The following is a 19,617-nucleotide window of genomic DNA, read 5'->3' on the forward strand; positions in this document are numbered from 1 at the left end:
GACACAGTACACGCAGGACACACCAGGATCTCTGCGGATGACACAGTACATACATGATTCGTTCAGAGCTTTGAGAGTGACACAGCACACGCAGGACACATCAGGAGCTCTGTGCATGACACAGTACATACATGACTCGTTCAGAGCTCTGAGAGTGACACAGTACATGCAGGACCCACAGGAGCTCTGCAGATGACACAGTACATACATGCCTCGTTCAGAGCTATGAGAGTGACACGGCACATGAAGGACCCATCAGGAGCTCTGCGGATGACACAGTACATACATGACTCTTTCAGAGCTCTGAGAGTGACACAGTACATGCAGGACCCACCAGGAGCTCTGCGGATGACACAGTACATACATGACTCGTTCAGAGCTCTGAGAGTGACACAGTACATGCAGGACCCACCAGGAGCTCTGCGGATGACACAGTACATACATGAGTCGTTCAGAGCTCTGAGAGGGACACAGTACATGCACGACCCACCAGGAGCTCTGCGGATGACACAGTACATACATGCCTCGTTCAGAGCTCTGAGAGTGACACAGTACATGCAGGACCCACCAGGAGCTCTGTGGATGACACAGTACATACATGCCTCGTTCAGAGCTCTGAGAGTGACACAGTACACACAGGACCCACCAGGGGCTCTGTGGATGACACAGTACATACATGCCTCGTTCAGAGTTTTGAAAATGAGACAGTACACGCAGGACCCATCAGGAGCTCTGTGCATGACACAGTACATACATGACTCGCTCAGAGCTCTGAGAGTGACACAGTACACGCAGAACCCACCAGGAGCTCTGAGGATGACACAGTAGATACATGACTCGTTCAAAGCTTTGAGAGTGACACAGTACACGCAGGACCCACCAGGAGCTCTGCGGATGACACCGTACGTACATGACTCGTTCAGAGCTCTGAGAGTGACACAGTACACGCAGGACCCACAGGAGCTCTGCGGAAGACACAGTACATACTTGACTCGTTCAGAGCTCTGAGAGTGACACAGTACACGCAGGACCCACAGGAGCTCTGCGGATGACACAGTACATACATGCCTCGTTCAGAGCTCTGAGAGTGACACAGTACACGCAGGACCCACAGGAGCTCTGCGGATGACACAGTACATACATGACTCGTTCAGAGCTCTGAGAGTGACACAGTACATGCAGGACCCACAGGAGCTCTGCGGATGACACAGTACATACATGACTCGTTCAGAGCTCTGAGAGTGACACAGTACATGCAGGACCCATCAGGAGCTCTGCGGATGACACAGTACATATATGACTCGTTCAGAGCTCTGAGAGTGACACAGTACACGCATGACCCACCAGGAGCTCTGTGGATGACACAGTACATACATGACTCGTTCAGAGCTTTGAGAGTGACACAGTACACGCAGGACCCATCAGAAGCTCTGTGGATGACACAGTACATACATGCCTCGTTCAGAGCTCTGAGAGTGATACAGCACATGCAGGACCCATCAGGAGCTCTGCGGACGACACAGTACATACATGACTCGTTCAGAGCTCTGAGAGTGACACAGTAAATGAAGGACCCACCAGGAGCTCTGCGGATGACACAGTACATACATGCCTCGTTCAGAGCTCTGAGAGTGACACAGTACACGCAGGACCCACCACGAGCTCTGCGGATAACACTGTACATACATGACTCGCTCAGAGCTTTGAGAGAGACACAGTACATGCAGGACCCACCAGGAGCTCTGAGGATGACACAGTACATACATGACTCGTTCAGCGCTCTGAGAGTGACACAGTACACGCAGGACCCATCAGAAGCTCTGTGGATGACACAGTACATACATGACTCGTTCAGAGCTCTGAGAGTGACACAGTACATGCAGGACCCATCAGGAGCTCTGCGGATGACACGGTACATACATGACTCGTTCTGAGCTCTGAGAGTGACACAGTACATGCAGGACCCACCAGGAGCTCTGCGGATGACACAGTACATACATGACTCGTTCAGAGCTCCGAGAGTGACACAGTACATGCAGGACCCACCAGGAGGTCTGCGGATGACACAGTACATACATGCCTCGTTCAGAGCTCTGAGAGTGACACAGTACACGCAGGACACACCAGGATCTCTGCGGATGACACAGTACATACATGACTCGTTCAGAGCTTTGAGAGTGACACAGTACACGCAGGACACATCAGGAGCTCTGTGCATGACACAGTACATACATGACTCGTTCAGAGCTCTGAGAGTGACACAGTACATGCAGGACCCACAGGAGCTCTGCAGATGACACAGTACATACATGCCTCGTTCAGAGCTATGAGAGTGACACGGCACATGCAGGACCCATCAGGAGCTCTGCGGATGACACAGTACATACATGACTCTTTCAGAGCTCTGAGAGTGACACAGTACATGCAGGACCCACCAGGAGCTCTGCGGATGACACAGTACATACATGACTCGTTCAGAGCTCTGAGAGTGACACAGTACATGCAGGACCCACCAGGAGCTCTGCGGATGACACAGTACATACATGCCTCGTTCAGAGCTCTGAGAGTGACACAGTACATGCAGGACCCACCAGGAGCTCTGTGGATGACACAGTACATACATGCCTCGTTCAGAGCTCTGAGAGTGACACAGTACACACAGGACCCACCAGGGGCTCTGTGGATGACACAGTACATACATGCCTCGTTCAGAGTTTTGAAAATGAGACAGTACACGCAGGACCCATCAGGAGCTCTGTGGATGACACAGTACATACATGACTCGCTCAGAGCTCTGAGAGTGACACAGTACACGCAGAACCCACCAGGAGCTCTGAGGATGACACAGTAGATACATGACTCGTTCAAAGCTTTGAGAGTGACACAGTACACGCAGGACCCACCAGGAGCTCTGCGGATGACACCGTACGTACATGACTCGTTCAGAGCTCTGAGAGTGACACAGTACACGCAGGACCCACAGGAGCTCTGCGGAAGACACAGTACATACTTAACTCGTTCAGAGCTCTGAGAGTGACACAGTACACGCAGGACCCACAGGAGCTCTGCGGATGACACAGTACATACATGCCTCGTTCAGAGCTCTGAGAGTGACACAGTAAATGCAGGACCCAGCAGGAGCTCTGTGGAGGACACAGTACATACATGACTCGTTCAGAGCTCTGAGAGTGACACAGTACACGCATGACCCATCAGGAGCTCTGTGGATGACACAGTACATATATGACTCGTTCAGAGCTCTGAGAGTGACACAGTACATGCAGGATCCATCAGGAGCTCTGTGGATGACACAGTACATACATGACTCGTTCAGAGCTCTGAGAGTGACACAGTAAACGCAGGACCCACCAGGAGCTCTGTGGATGACACAGTACATACATGACTCATTCAGAGCTTTGAGAGTGACACAGTACACGCAGGACCCACCAGGAGCTCTGCGGATGACACAGTACATACATGACTCGTTCAGAGCTCTGAGAGTGACACAGTACATGCAGGACCCACAGGAGCTCTGCGGATGACACAGTACATACATGCCTCGTTCAGAGCTATGAGAGTGACACAGCACATGCAGGACCCATCAGGAGCTCTGCGGATGACACAGTACATACATGACTCGTTGAGAGCTCTGAGAGTGACACATTAAATGCAGGACCCACAGGAGCTCTGCGGATGACACAGTGCATACATGCCTTGATCAGAGCTCTAAGAGTGACACAGTACATGCAGGACCCACCAGGAGCTCTGCGGATGACACAGTACATACATGCCTCGTTCAGAGCTCTGAGAGTGACACAGTACACGCAGGACCCACCAGGAGCTCTGCGGATAACACTGTACATACATGACTCGCTCAGAGCTTTGAGAGAGACACAGTACATGCAGGACCCACCAGGAGCTCTGTGGATGACACAGTACATACATGACTCGTTCAGCGCTCTGAGAGTGACACAGTACACGCAGGACCCATCAGAAGCTCTGTGGATGACACAGTACATACATGACTCGTTCAGAGCTCTGAGAGTGACACAGTACATGCAGGACCCATCAGGAGCTCTGCGGATGACACGGTACATACATGACTCGTTCTGAGCTCTGAGAGTGACACAGTACATGCAGGACCCACCAGGAGCTCTGCGGATGACACAGTACATACATGACTCGTTCAGAGCTCCGAGAGTGACACAGTACATGCAGGACCCACCAGGAGGTCTGCGGATGACACAGTACATACATGCCTCGTTCAGAGCTCTGAGAGTGACACAGTACACGCAGGACACACCAGGATCTCTGCGGATGACACAGTACATACATGATTCGTTCAGAGCTTTGAGAGTGACACAGTACACGCAGGACACATCAGGAGCTCTGTGCATGACACAGTACATACATGACTCGTTCAGAGCTCTGAGAGTGACACAGTACATGCAGGACCCACAGGAGCTCTGCAGATGACACAGTACATACATGCCTCGTTCAGAGCTATGAGAGTGACACGGCACATGCAGGACCCATCAGGAGCTCTGCGGATGACACAGTACATACATGACTCTTTCAGAGCTCTGAGAGTGACACAGTACATGCAGGACCCACCAGGAGCTCTGCGGATGACACAGTACATACATGACTCGTTCAGAGCTCTGAGAGTGACACAGTACATGCAGGACCCACCAGGAGCTCTGCGGATGACACAGTACATACATGAGTCGTTCAGAGCTCTGAGAGGGACACAGTACATGCACGACCCACCAGGAGCTCTGCGGATGACACAGTACATACATGCCTCGTTCAGAGCTCTGAGAGTGACACAGTACATGCAGGACCCACCAGGAGCTCTGTGGATGACACAGTACATACATGCCTCGTTCAGAGCTCTGAGAGTGACACAGTACACACAGGACCCACCAGGGGCTCTGTGGATGACACAGTACATACATGACTCGTTCAGAGCTCTGAGAGTGACACAGTACACGCAGGACCCACAGGAGCTCTGCGGAAGACACAGTACATACTTGACTCGTTCAGAGCTCTGAGAGTGACACAGTACACGCAGGACCCACAGGAGCTCTGCAGATGACACAGTACATACATGCCTCGTTCAGAGCTCTGAGAGTGACACAGTACACGCAGGACCCACAGGAGCTCTGCGGATGACACAGTACATACATGACTCGTTCAGAGCTCTGAGAGTGACACAGTACATGCAGGACCCACAGGAGCTCTGTGACACAGTACATGCAGGACCCACAGGAGCTCTGCGGATGACACAGTACATACATGACTCGTTCAGAGCTCTGAGAGTGACACAGTACATGCAGGACCCATCAGGAGCTCTGCGGATGACACAGTACATATATGACTCGTTCAGAGCTCTGAGAGTGACACAGTACACGCATGACCCACCAGGAGCTCTGTGGATGACACAGTACATACATGACTCGTTCAGAGCTTTGAGAGTGACACAGTACACGCAGGACCCATCAGGAGCTCTGTGGATGACACAGTACATACATGCCTCGTTCAGAGCTCTGAGAGTGATACAGCACATGCAGGACCCATCAGGAGCTCTGCGGACGACACAGTACATACATGACTCGTTCAGAGCTCTGAGAGTGACACAGTAAATGAAGGACCCACCAGGAGCTCTGCGGATGACACAGTACATACATGACTTGTTCAGAGCTCTGAGAGTGACACAGTACATGCAGGACCCACCAGGCGCTCTGCGGATGACACAGTACATAAATGAGTCGTTCAGAGCTCTGAGAGTGACACAGTACATGCCAGACCCACCAGGAGCTCTGTGGATGACACAGTACATACATGACTCGTTCAGAGCTCTGAGAGTGACACAGTACACGCAGGACCCACCAGGAGCTCTGTGGATGACACAGTACATACATGACTCGTTCAGAGCTTTGAGAGTGACACAATACACGCAGGACCCATCAGGAGCTCTGTGGATGACACAGTACATACATGACTCGTTCAGAACTCTGAGAGTGACACAGTACACGCAGAACCCACGAGGAGCTCTGCGGATGACACAGTAGATACATGACTCGTTCAGAGCTCTGAGAGTGACACAGTACACGCAGGACCCACCAGGAGCTCTGCGGATGACACAGTAGATACATGACTCGTTCAGAGCTCTGAGAGTGACACAGTGCACGCAGGACCCACAGGAGCTCTGTGGATGACACAGTACATACATGACTCATTCAGAGCTCTGAGAGTGACACAGTACACGCAGGACCCACAGGAGCTCTGCGGATGACACAGTACATACATGCCTCGTTCAGAGCTCTGAGAGTGACACAGTACACGCAGGACCCACAGGAGCTCTGCGGATGACACAGTACATACATGCCTCGTTCAGAGCTCTGAGAGTGACACAGTACACGCAGGACCCACCAGGAGCTCTGCGGATGACACAGTACATACATGCCTCGTTCAGAGCTCTGAGAGTGACACAGTACACGCAGGACCCACCAGGAGCTCTGTGGATGACACAGTACATACATGACTCGTTCAGAGCTCTGAGAGTGACACAGTACACGCAGGACCCATCAGGAGCTCTGTGGATGACACAGTACATACATGACTCGTTCAGAGCTCTGAGAGGGACACAGTACACGCAGGACCCACCAGGAGCTCTGTGGATGACACAGTACTTACATGACTCGTTCAGAGCTTTGAGAGTGACACAGTACAAGCAGGAGCCACAGGAGCTCTGCAGATGACACAGTACATACATGACTCGTTCAGAGCTCTGAGAGTGACACAGTACATGCAGGACCCACAGGAGCTCTGTGGATGACACAGTACATACATGACTCGTTCAGAGCTCTGAGAGTGACACAGTACACGCAGGACCCACAGGAGCTCTGCGGATGACACAGTACATACATGACTCGTTCAGAGCTCTGAGAGTGACACAGTACATGCAGGACCCACAGGAGCTCTGCGGATGACACAGTACATACATGACTCGTTCAGAGCTCTGAGAGTGACACAGTACATGCAGGACCCATCAGGAGCTCTGTGGACGACACAGTACATACATGACTCGTTCAGAGCTCTGAGAGTGACACAGTACACGCAGGACCCACCAGGAGCTCTGTGGATGACACAGTACATACATGATTCGTTCAGAGCTTTGAGAGTGACACAGTACACGCAGGACCCATCAGGAGCTCTGTGGATGACACAGTACATACATGACTCGTTCAGAGCTCTGAGAGTGACACAGTACATGCAGGGCCCACAGGAGCTCTGCGGATGACACAGTACATACATGACTCGTTCAGAGCTCTGAGAGTGACACAGTACATGCAGGACCCACCAGGAGCTCTGCGGATGACACAGTACATACATGACTCGTTCAGAGCTTTGAGAGTGACACAGTACATGCAGGACCCACCAGGAGGTCTGTGGATGACACAGTACATACATGACTCGTTCAGAGCTCTGAGAGTGACACAGTACATGCAGGACCCACAGGAGCTCTGTGGATTACACAGTACATACATGCCTCGTTCAGAGCTCTGAGAGTGACACAGCACATGCAGGACCCATCAGGAGCTCTGCGGATGACACAGTACATACATGACTCGTTCAGAGCTCTGAGAGTGACACAGTACATGCAGGACCCACCAGGAGCTCTGTGGATGACACAGTACATACATGCCTCGTTCAGAGCTCTGAGAGTGACACAGTACACACAGGACCCACCAGGGGCTCTGTGGATGACACAGTACATACATGCCTCGTTCAGAGTTTTGAAAATGAGACAGTACACGCAGGACCCATCAGGAGCTCTGTGCATGACACAGTACATACATGACTCGCTCAGAGCTCTGAGAGTGACACAGTACACGCAGAACCCACCAGGAGCTCTGAGGATGACACAGTAGATACATGACTCGTTCAAAGCTTTGAGAGTGACACAGTACACGCAGGACCCACCAGGAGCTCTGCGGATGACACCGTACGTACATGACTCGTTCAGAGCTCTGAGAGTGACACAGTACACGCAGGACCCACAGGAGCTCTGCGGAAGACACAGTACATACTTGACTCGTTCAGAGCTCTGAGAGTGACACAGTACACGCAGGACCCAGCAGGAGCTCTGTGGAGGACACAGTACATACATGACTCGTTCAGAGCTCTGAGAGTGACACAGTACACGCATGACCCACCAGGAGCTCTGTGGATGACACAGTACATACATGACTCGTTCAGAGCTCTGAGAGTGACACAGTACACGCAGGACCCATCAGGAGCTCTGTGGATGACACAGTACATACATGACTCGTTCAGAGCTCTGAGAGGGACACAGTACACGCAGGACCCACCAGGAGCTCTGTGGATGACACAGTACTTACATGACTCGTTCAGAGCTTTGAGAGTGACACAGTACAAGCAGGAGCCACAGGAGCTCTGCAGATGACACAGTACATACATGACTCGTTCAGAGCTCTGAGAGTGACACAGTACATGCAGGACCCACAGGAGCTCTGCGGATGACACAGTACATACATTCCTCGTTCAGAGCTCTGAGAGTGACACAGTAAATGCAGGACCCACCAAGAGCTCTGTGGAGGACACAGTACATACATGACTCGTTCAGAGCTCTGAGAGTGACACAGTACACGCATGACCCATCAGGAGCTCTGTGGATGACACAGTACATATATGACTCGTTCAGAGCTCTGAGAGTGACACAGTACACGCAGGATCCATCAGGAGCTCTGTGGATGACACAGTACATACATGACTCGTTCAGAGCTCTGAGAGTGACACAGTAAACGCAGGACCCACCAGGAGCTCTGTGGATGACACAGTACATACATGACTCATTCAGAGCTTTGAGAGTGACACAGTACACGCAGGACCCACCAGGAGCTCTGCGGATGACACAGTAGATACATGACTCGTTCAGAGCTCTGAGAGTGACACAGTACACGCAGGACCCACAGGAGCTCTGCGGATGACACAGTACATACATGACTCGTTCAGAGCTCTGAGAGTGACACAGTACATGCAGGACCCACAGGAGCTCTGCGGATGACACAGTACATACATGACTCGTTCAGAGCTCTGAGAGTGACACAGTACATGCAGGACCCATCAGGAGCTCTGCGGATGACACAGTACATATATGACTCGTTCAGAGCTCTGAGAGTGACACAGTACACGCATGACCCACCAGGAGCTCTGTGGATGACACAGTACATACATGACTCGTTCAGAGCTTTGAGAGTGACACAGTACACGCAGGACCCATCAGGAGCTCTGTGGATGACACAGTACATACATGCCTCGTTCAGAGCTCTGAGAGTGATACAGCACATGCAGGACCCATCAGGAGCTCTGCGGACGACACAGTACATACATGACTCGTTCAGAGCTCTGAGAGTGACACAGTAAATGAAGGACCCACCAGGAGCTCTGCGGATGACACAGTACATACATGACTTGTTCAGAGCTCTGAGAGTGACACAGTACATGCAGGACCCACCAGGCGCTCTGCGGATGACACAGTACATAAATGAGTCGTTCAGAGCTCTGAGAGTGACACAGTACATGCCAGACCCACCAGGAGCTCTGTGGATGACACAGTACATACATGACTCGTTCAGAGCTCTGAGAGTGACACAGTACACGCAGGACCCACTAGGAGCTCTGTGGATGACACAGTACATACATGACTCGTTCAGAGCTTTGAGAGTGACACAATACACGCAGGACCCATCAGGAGCTCTGTGGATGACACAGTACATACATGACTCGTTCAGAACTCTGAGAGTGACACAGTACACGCAGAACCCACGAGGAGCTCTGCGGATGACACAGTAGATACATGACTCGTTCAGAGCTCTGAGAGTGACACAGTACACGCAGGACCCACCAGGAGCTCTGCAGATGACACAGTAGATACATGACTCGTTCAGAGCTCTGAGAGTGACACAGTGCACGCAGGACCCACAGGAGCTCTGTGGATGACACAGTACATACATGACTCATTCAGAGCTCTGAGAGTGACACAGTACACGCAGGACCCACAGGAGCTCTGCGGATGACACAGTACATACATGCCTCGTTCAGAGCTCTGAGAGTGACACAGTACACGCAGGACCCACAGGAGCTCTGCGGATGACACAGTACATACATGCCTCGTTCAGAGCTCTGAGAGTGACACAGTACACGCAGGACCCACCAGGAGCTCTGCGGATGACACAGTACATACATGCCTCGTTCAGAGCTCTGAGAGTGACACAGTACACGCAGGACCCACCAGGAGCTCTGTGGATGACACAGTACATACATGACTCGTTCAGAGCTCTGAGAGTGACACAGTACACGCAGGACCCATCAGGAGCTCTGTGGATGACACAGTACATACATGACTCGTTCAGAGCTCTGAGAGGGACACAGTACACGCAGGACCCACCAGGAGCTCTGTGGATGACACAGTACTTACATGACTCGTTCAGAGCTTTGAGAGTGACACAGTACAAGCAGGAGCCACAGGAGCTCTGCAGATGACACAGTACATACATGACTCGTTCAGAGCTCTGAGAGTGACACAGTACATGCAGGACCCACAGGAGCTCTGCGGATGACACAGTACATACATGACTCGTTCAGAGCTCTGAGAGTGACACAGTACACGCAGGACCCACAGGAGCTCTGCGGATGACACAGTACATACATGACTCGTTCAGAGCTCTGAGAGTGACACAGTACATGCAGGACCCACAGGAGCTCTGCGGATGACACAGTACATACATGACTCGTTCAGAGCTCTGAGAGTGACACAGTACATGCAGGACCCATCAGGAGCTCTGTGGACGACACAGTACATACATGACTCGTTCAGAGCTCTGAGAGTGACACAGTACACGCAGGACCCACCAGGAGCTCTGTGGATGACACAGTACATACATGATTCGTTCAGAGCTTTGAGAGTGACACAGTACACGCAGGACCCATCAGGAGCTCTGTGGATGACACAGTACATACATGACTCGTTCAGAGCTCTGAGAGTGACACAGTACATGCAGGGCCCACAGGAGCTCTGCGGATGACACAGTACATACATGACTCGTTCAGAGCTCTGAGAGTGACACAGTACATGCAGGACCCACCAGGAGCTCTGCGGATGACACAGTACATACATGACTCGTTCAGAGCTTTGAGAGTGACACAGTACATGCAGGACCCACCAGGAGCTCTGTGGATGACACAGTACATACATGACTCGTTCAGAGCTCTGAGAGTGACACAGTACATGCAGGACCCACAGGAGCTCTGCGGATGACACAGTACATACATGACTCGTTCAGAGCTCTGAGAGTGACACAGTACACGCAGGACGCACCAGGAGCTCTGTGCGTGACTCAGAACGTCCGAGTCCTATCCTCAGGGCTGTGGTTGACACACTATATTCATGGCACATGTGGTGCGTCGTGGGTAGCACAGTTCATATATGATCCTTTCAAAGCTGTGTGTGTACACTGTACACAGATGACCCATTCAGAGCTCTTTGAGTGGCTCTGTACAGGAGTGTGCTTGCCACCTCGTTTGGACCTTTGGTTATGAATAAAATGTTCCTTCCTTGAAGAGAAGAAAGTGTTTCTTTAGAACATCGTCTGTTTTCAGATCTCACAAACTGGGTTAAACTCTAACGAAGCGGAACATGCTTTCTATCATGTTCAACCTTTGAATGTGTTGTCTGGGCTCTCACAGCATATGTTCCTCAATGCCAGCATTCAATGTTTTGTATTCTGTATTTGCCTCAGCTCCTCGCCCTTACCTCCCAGATGACGCTGCACCTGTTACAGCTTCACTACCAGCTTGTTAAAGTTCATGGTGCCCTCCAGTGCCTCCCCTGCAGGGTGGGCAGGGGCCCACATGGAAGCCAGCATGCCAATGAGCTCTGCACAGACACAGGGGCATGGACCATGCCCGGGGCTGCCCCTCTGCACCTGCACAGCACTGCTTATAACACACCAGGGTTGGATCCGAGAGCAAACACCCTTACCCAAGGCTCCTCGGTGACGTCACCGGTGTGCCCTGAAGAAGACTCAGGAGTCCTCTGAAGACAACAGCAGACATCCCAGGGACAGTTCTCTCGTCTGGTGCCAGACTCCAGCTGTGCATCAGAAAATAGGCTTTCTGTCCCAAACCGCGGCGGTGATGTCACCTCTGGGCCCTGATGAAGACCTGGGAGGCATCTGCAGGTGAAGGCTCACCTCATTAGCATCCCAAATCAACACAAACCATTCAATGTGGCTGTGAATTATGAACACTAATGAGGACCCGTCCACGAGCTCCCCCCAGATCCGCTTAATGCGGCGTGTGCTGCATTGAGGCATTCAGGGGACACCTCTCATCAGACACAAAGTAACGAGGCTCGAGCGTGTCCCTGAAGGGAAGTGACGCACAGTCCGAGCTGAACTCCGAGGTCCACGGACAGTGAACGGGGGGAAGAGGACAGGCTCCTAGGTTTGGACAAGTGGCCCATGTGGTGATTGTCACTGTTGCACTGTCCTAATAGGAGAGCTCGGAAGTGGCCCTTAATGTGCTGGTCACATCCACTGTCCCAACAGTTGAGCTCTGAAGTGGCCCTTGTGGCGATTGGCACATGCACTGTCCTGATAGGAGAGCCCTGAAGTGACCCTTGTGGCGATGGTCAAATGCACTGTCCTAACAGGAGATCTGTGAAGTGACCCTTTTGGCGATGGTCACATGCACTGTCCTGATAGGAGAGCCCTGAAGTGGCCCTTGTGGGGATTGTCACATGCACTGTCCTGATAGGAGACATCAAAAGCGGCCCTTGTGGGGATTGTCACATATACTGTCCTGATAGGAGGGCTCTGAATTTATCCTTGTGATGATTGTCACGTTCACTGTCGTGATAGGAGACATAAAAACACGGCCCTTGTGTTGATTGTCACATGCACTGTCCTAATAGGAGAGCTCTGAAGTGGCCCTTGTGGTGATTATCACATGCACTGTCCTAAAAGGAGAGCTCTGAAGTGGCTTTGTGGCGATTGTCACATGCACTGTCCTAATAGGAGAGCTCTGAAGTGGCCCTTGTGGTGATTATCACATGCACTGTCCTAATAGGAGAGCTCTGAAGTGGCCCTTGTGGTGATTGTCACATGCACTGTCCTAATAAGAAAGCTCTGAAGGGGCCCTTGTGGTGATTATCACATGCACTGTCCTAATAGGAGAGTTCTGATTTAGCCCTTGTGGTGATTGTCACATGCACTGTCCTAATAAGAGAGCTCTGAAGTGGCCCTTGTGGTGATTGTCACATGCACTGTCCTAATAAGAGAGCTCTGAAGTGGCCCTTGTGGTGATTGTCACATGCACTGTCCTAATAGGAGAGCTCTGAAGTGGCCCTTGTGGTGATTATCACATGCACTGTCCTAATAGGAGAGTTCTGATTTAGCCCTTGTGGTGATTGACACATGCACTGTCCTAATAAGAGAGCTCTGAAGTGGCCCTTGTGGTGATTGTCACATGCACTGTCCTAATAAGAGAGCTCTGAAGTGGCCCTTGTGGTGATTATCACATGCACTGTCCTGATCGGGGAGCTCTGAAGTGGCCTTGTGGTGATTGTCACATGCACTGTCCTAATAGGAGAGCTCTGAAGTGGCCCTTGTGGTGATGGTCACAGACACTGTCCTGATAGGAGAGCTCTGAAGTGGCCTTGTGGTGATTGTCACATGCACTGTCCTAATAGGAGAGCTCTGAAGTGGCCCTTGTGGTGATTATCACATGCACTGTCCTGATCGGGGAGCTCTGAAGTGGCCTTGTGGTGATTGTCACATGCACTGTCCTAATAGGAGAGCTCTGAAGTGGTCCTTGTGGTGATTGTCACATGCACTGTCCTGATCGGGGAGCTCTGAAGTGGTCCTTGTGGTGATTGTCACATGCACTGTCCTTATAAGAGAGCTCTGAATTAATCCTTGTGATGATTGTCACGTTCACTGTCCTGATAAGAGACATAAAAAAAAACGGCCCTTGTGATGATGGTCACATGCACTCTCCTGATCGGAGAGCTCTGAAGTGGCCCTTGTGGTGATAGTCACATGCACTGTCCTAATAGGAGAGCTCTGAAGTGGCCCTTGTGGCGATTATCACATGCACTGTCCTGATAGGAGAGCTCTGAAGTGGTCCTTGGGGTGATTGTCACATGCACTCTCCTGATCGGAGAGCTCTGAAGTGGCCCTTGTGGTGATAGTCACATGCACTGTCCTAATAGGAGAGCTCTGAAGTGGCCCTTGTGGTGATAGTCACATGCACTGTCCTAATAGGAGAGCTCTGAAGTGGCCCTTGTGGTGATTATCACATGCACTGTCCTGATAGGAGAGCTCTGAAGTGGTCCTTGTGGTGATGGTCACATGCACTGTCCTAATAGGAGAGCTCTGAAGTGGCCCTTGTGGCGATTATCACATGCACTGTCCTGATAGGAGAGCTCTGAAGTGGTCCTTGTGGTGATGGTCACAGACACTGTCCTGATAGGAGAGCTCTGAAGTGGCCTTGTGGTGATTGTCACATGCACTGTCCTAATAGGAGAGCTCTGAAGTGGCCTTGTGGTGATTGTCACATGCACTGTCCTGATCGGGGAGCTCTGAAGTGGTCCTTGTGTTGATTGTCACATGCACTGTCCTGATCGGGGAGCTCTGAAGTGGTCCTTGTGTTGATTGTCACATGCACTGTCCTGATCGGGGAGCTCTGAAGTGGCCCCTGTGGTGATTGTCACATGCACTGTCCTGATCGGAGAGCTCTGAAGTGGCCTTGTGGCGATTATCACATGCACTGTCCTGATAGGAGAGCTCTGAAGTGGTCCTTGTGGTGATGGTCACAGACACTGTCCTGATAGGAGAGCTCTGAAGTGGCCTTGTGGTGATTGTCACATGCACTGTCCTGATCGGGGAGCTCTGAAGTGGCCCTTGTGGTGATTGTCACATGCACTGTCCTGATCGGGGAGCTCTGAAGTGGTCCTTGTGGTGATTGTCACATGCACTGTCCTGATCGGAGAGCTGTGAAGTGGCCTTGTGGTGATTGTCACATGCACTGTCCTGATCGGGGAGCTCTGAAGTGGTCCTTGTGGTGATTGTCACATGCACTGTCCTGATCGGAGAGCTCTGAAGTGGCCCCTGTTATATGGATGTTAAGGTCATTATCGACATTGCTAAGTTAGCGTGAGCTCTGCTGCCATGATGCTGCTTTTGTGCACGTTACTACATAACGTTATTTTTCAAGACCTGTTTGTGGCTCTCACATGAGAACTGACTGCTTTCTGCATTCTCTGCTATTCCTGGAGTCTGGCCAGAACAAGGTGTCCAAGGTCGATAATCATGCCCCTTGTTATTCTGTTTTGGCCAGTCTCTGGCACCTAGGGAAAACATGCTGAACAGCTGCACTGCTGGAAACTCCTGCTTTGATATTATGGGGATTCATGTTGTTCACACACACTTGGAGGGAAACCTTTCCTTGGAGAAGAGCTATGCTGTTCCTATAGGGCTCTAAGGTATGGGGTCTGCTGACAAAGCCCAGAGATCTTCCTTTATACAAAAAGCACTCAACTTACCAAGCGGAGGGTTAGTTAGGCCTTATAGTCCTTTTTCCACTGTCTGTATATAATGACATCCCCCTTCATATTCTATGGTATTGTAACACTGCTAACTGTGTTAAGTTTATGCATTTTGCTGCTGGTAGTGGCTCGTATACTGCATTATAGAGCACAATAGTTAAAATAAACATTTTGAACTATACAGTGACTCTGACAATCCTTATTGCGGACAATTACAAGTGAGTGAGCGAAAGGGTACGTCTTGCTACCGCGATTCGTAAGAGAGAGTCGGGAGTGTTGTGTTCTGGGTTTTCTAATCCTTTGTAGCTTTGTGATGATGTAGGAGAACGAATGAGACACTATAGCTAGTCGGTTTCAGGATTTTGGGTACTAAGGTGGTAGGAATGTACATCCCCTATGCACCGAGGTCTGTTTTCCTGTGCATAGTTCTATGTATGTGCAGAATCCCCGCAACATGGCACCCAACGTTTGGTCTGGTTCTTATCTACGAGTCTCTTGGTAGTGCTTGTGCATGTCCACAATCCCCTCACTTCTGTTTCCAGAGACAGCTGTGATGGTGTAACCTCCTATATTGTGATATTTTATAGGTTTTTCAAGCTTGAATTTTAAAAGGTCTTTCTCTTTTCTTTACACCCTTTGTTGTGCTGCCACACATAGGTTGTTCTATTCTGTATTTAAAATGGCGATTGTTATAGTGCCTCCTAATCGTGCACCGCTCAGGGCATATTTAACTCAATATGGAGTGTCTGATGATGGTGTTGCGCTTATCTTTGTTGTAGAAGCTGATCCAGCATTCCGCTTCAAGGTATTTTATTCTTGGATCAGCTTTCCGGCGGTCGATGGAACAGATAATTTGTTTCACGAGTATACTACGTGAGAATATAGACCTTATAGATCTCTTGAGATTCCACTTACAGATTTTCAACACCAAATATAGTTTAATAGTGCCCTTCCTCACCCCATACACCGGTCCGTTTAGGCCCCTTATCTATTGATGGGGCCACTTGGCCCATTTTGGCTGGGTACACCCCACATGCAAACTTATCTCACTGCTGCAATTGCAAACCTGTGCATATTACACACTTCTTTAATATGTGTACATCGAACTGTTATTCAATATATGTCGCACAACTTCCAGGTGGGACAACCTGGCAATGCAGTGCAACCACCTGCACCTGGTGGTGTGACCATCAGTCCCTTAATACTTAAATCTGTGATGGGCAAGCATCCCCAAAATAAGGATGAACTTCCTTATTGGCTTGACGAGAAATTTGGGCAACTTGAAGCTGTCTTTCCTAATACCACGTGTTAGAATCGGGGGTCTCTGGTTGGCGCAGGTATGCACTTGCGACAAGCAGGGACCCTCTCCTCTAAGTCAGGGCAAAGGATTACCCTCAGTGAATAACCCCTGCTCACCCTTTAGGTAGTGTGGCGCGAGCAGTTAGGCTAAACTCTAGAGTACAATAGGCTAAGCATTTAGGGTGTCCCACAATAATCATCAACCCACCACACAGAGACACCAGACTGTATTTGTAAAAATACAGCTTCTTTATATAAATTTCTCAAGCAGGCTTTCAATACAGTCTTCACTTTTCAATATGGGTCCAGTTACTTGATTGCAATGTTTCAGGGTGCCACAGTTCTTTGAAACGCACAGTTTGGGTGCAATCTGCACCTGTTGGGGGTCCGTGCGCGTCGAAGCGCCTTCCGTACGGGTCGTACGGGTGTTGGTACGTGTCGTACCGCTGTCAGTACGGGACAGACACTCTTCGGGACGCTTCCCCCTTACGGCTCACGCTTCCCACGTGAGCAGGCGAACGGGGACGGCCACATACAAGGCAGTACGAAAGATGGTACGCATCGTACCGGTGTCAGTACGAACCGTACACTCTTCGGGACGCTTCCCTGCAATAGCCCACGCTTCCCGCGTATGTCAGCGTACGGGTACGGTGGCGTACGGGTCAGTACAGGCCGTACAGTGGAGGGTACGCATCGTACCGGGGTATTCGAGGCGCAGAGTACCTTGAATCTTCTTGAGGAGTTCGGGGCGGCCTCGGCAGTCACAGGAGGGGCGTCCCACAGCGCCTTGCAGTCCCGCTTGGCAGAGGACAACGGTGCTTGGTGGGGCGCCTAGGGACTTCACGGCACACCTCGAGGTGGGCGGAAGGAGGGGCGGCTCGGGGGTGATTTCAGCGGCGCAGCGCTGTCGGCATCAACCAGAAGTGGCGAACTTGAGTATCGTCGATCGTCGCAGTGGTCTCTACGGCTCGGGGCCACAGAGGCTCGGGGTTTGGAATTAGACAGTCTCTCCTTACGGTGCGAGCTCCGGCTCGAGGGGGCAGCAGTTCACTTTGTTCAGGCCAGGCGGGGCAGGCTGTCACGGTGCTCACAGGAGCACAGTCGGGCAGAGGTCACGTTGCTCGGCGAGATGGGGGCACACAGGTTCTCTGGGGTCAGCGTTCGCGATTTACCAGCAGCAGCTTCCTTTCTTCCAGGGAGGGGTAGCGCCCACTGTTCCTGGGGTGCAGTTCAGAGGGCAAGTTCACCAGCAAGCCCTTGGAGATTGTTCACAAAGCACAAGTGGATTCAAAAGTCTTTCTCAGTCTTTTCATCTCCTTCTTGCAGCAAGGCACCCACCACAGGCCAGTCTCTCAGGCTTAGAGACAGTAGTCCTCCATGCAGCTTTCCCAGGTCCTTCTTTTCGGGCAGAGGTTCTTCTTGGCGTAAACAGGATCTAATTTCTTAGAAGCAGGGCTCCTTCTTTTATGCACAGTTTCTTTTGTTCTTTGTGGCCAGGGGGCCTGTACCTGGCTCAGTCCGGTTTTGGAGCACTTTGTTGTGGTGACTCTGCTCTTTCCTTTCAGTGCACAGGGCAGAGACATCAGCCGCTCCACATGGAGCCAGCATTGTGGTGGCAGAGCACAGGTCTATTCAGAGTCAAGGTGTACTCCTCCCACCCATCCTGGTGTAATCTCTCTACCCACCACCTGGCAGCCAGCCTGTCTCCTGGAATTCCCCAGCCCTGCCTCTCACTGAAACTAGGCAGCACACACCCACAGCAGAGGCGGACTGAAATGGCCAGGTCAGTAAAAACTAACTTTCTAAAAGTAGTATTTACAAACACAGGATATTAAAATAAACTTTGCTAAAAGAAGTATTTTATTATTCTGACTTCTACCATACTCTCTGAGTCCGCTGGGATTATAGAGTGTAATAATTCCAGCAGCCCACTCTGGCCTATGGAGAGCAGGTAGCCTTTCAATAGTGACAAACGAAAATGGCTGTAATTCACTATTAGGACATGCCACACACATCTGGGCATGTCCTACCTTATGTCTTCAATGCACCCTGCCCTGGGGCCTACCATAGGGGTGACTGATATGTAGTTAAGGAAAGGTTGAGGGACTGGCAAGTAGGGGCACTTGCGCAGTCAGCATGACAGTACCAGACTGCACGCAGGTTCTGCAATGGCAGACCTTAGACACATTTTACTAGGCCGCTTCTGTGGGTGGCACAACCAGTGCTGCAAGCCCACCAGCAGCATTTGCATTTACAAGCCCTGGCACTCCTGGTGCACTTTACTAGGGGCTGATAGTAAACCAAATAAGCCAAACATGGACACCAATCAATGTATACACTTTTCAAAGGGAGCACTTAGAGGCTGTTGCAGACGCGGACATGCAATGCAAATTGCCAAAGATTATTGCTAAACTTATAAAACCATAGGGCACAATAGTCTGGGAGTCAAACCTTTTACTCACCCAAAGACTCAAACTCAAGGTCAACAAAAGGCCCTGACTGATAAAGATGGGCGCCGGTTCTTTCCTAAAAGGAGCTGGAGAAATAAAAAACAGCAGCAGCAACAGCAGAAGTAAGGTTTGCGTGCTGGTTCACCGACGCCCAAGTCTTCTGAGAGTACTAATAACTTGCGCGACTGCGCGAATATTAAGACTCCTGATAGATTTCAAGTCCCTAATCAG

General features: G+C 51.0%; 1 protein-coding gene across 1 annotated transcript in view; it reads right to left on the bottom strand.

The window, feature by feature from the left end:
- Positions 1-11,934, bottom strand: part of LOC146859486 (olfactory receptor 13C3-like) — a 65,200-nt gene extending 53,266 nt beyond the window's left edge. Inside the window, exon 1 of the mRNA XM_085646760.1 lies at positions 11,843-11,934. The gene's annotated coding sequence lies outside the window, so the exon portion shown is untranslated. The remainder of the gene's footprint in view (positions 1-11,842) is intronic.
- Positions 11,935-19,617: the final 7,683 nt, after the last annotated feature.

The sequence above is a fragment of the Triturus cristatus genome, chromosome 3_2 (genome assembly GCF_964204655.1).
Source record: "Triturus cristatus chromosome 3_2, aTriCri1.1, whole genome shotgun sequence".
NCBI lineage: Eukaryota > Metazoa > Chordata > Amphibia > Caudata > Salamandridae > Triturus > Triturus cristatus.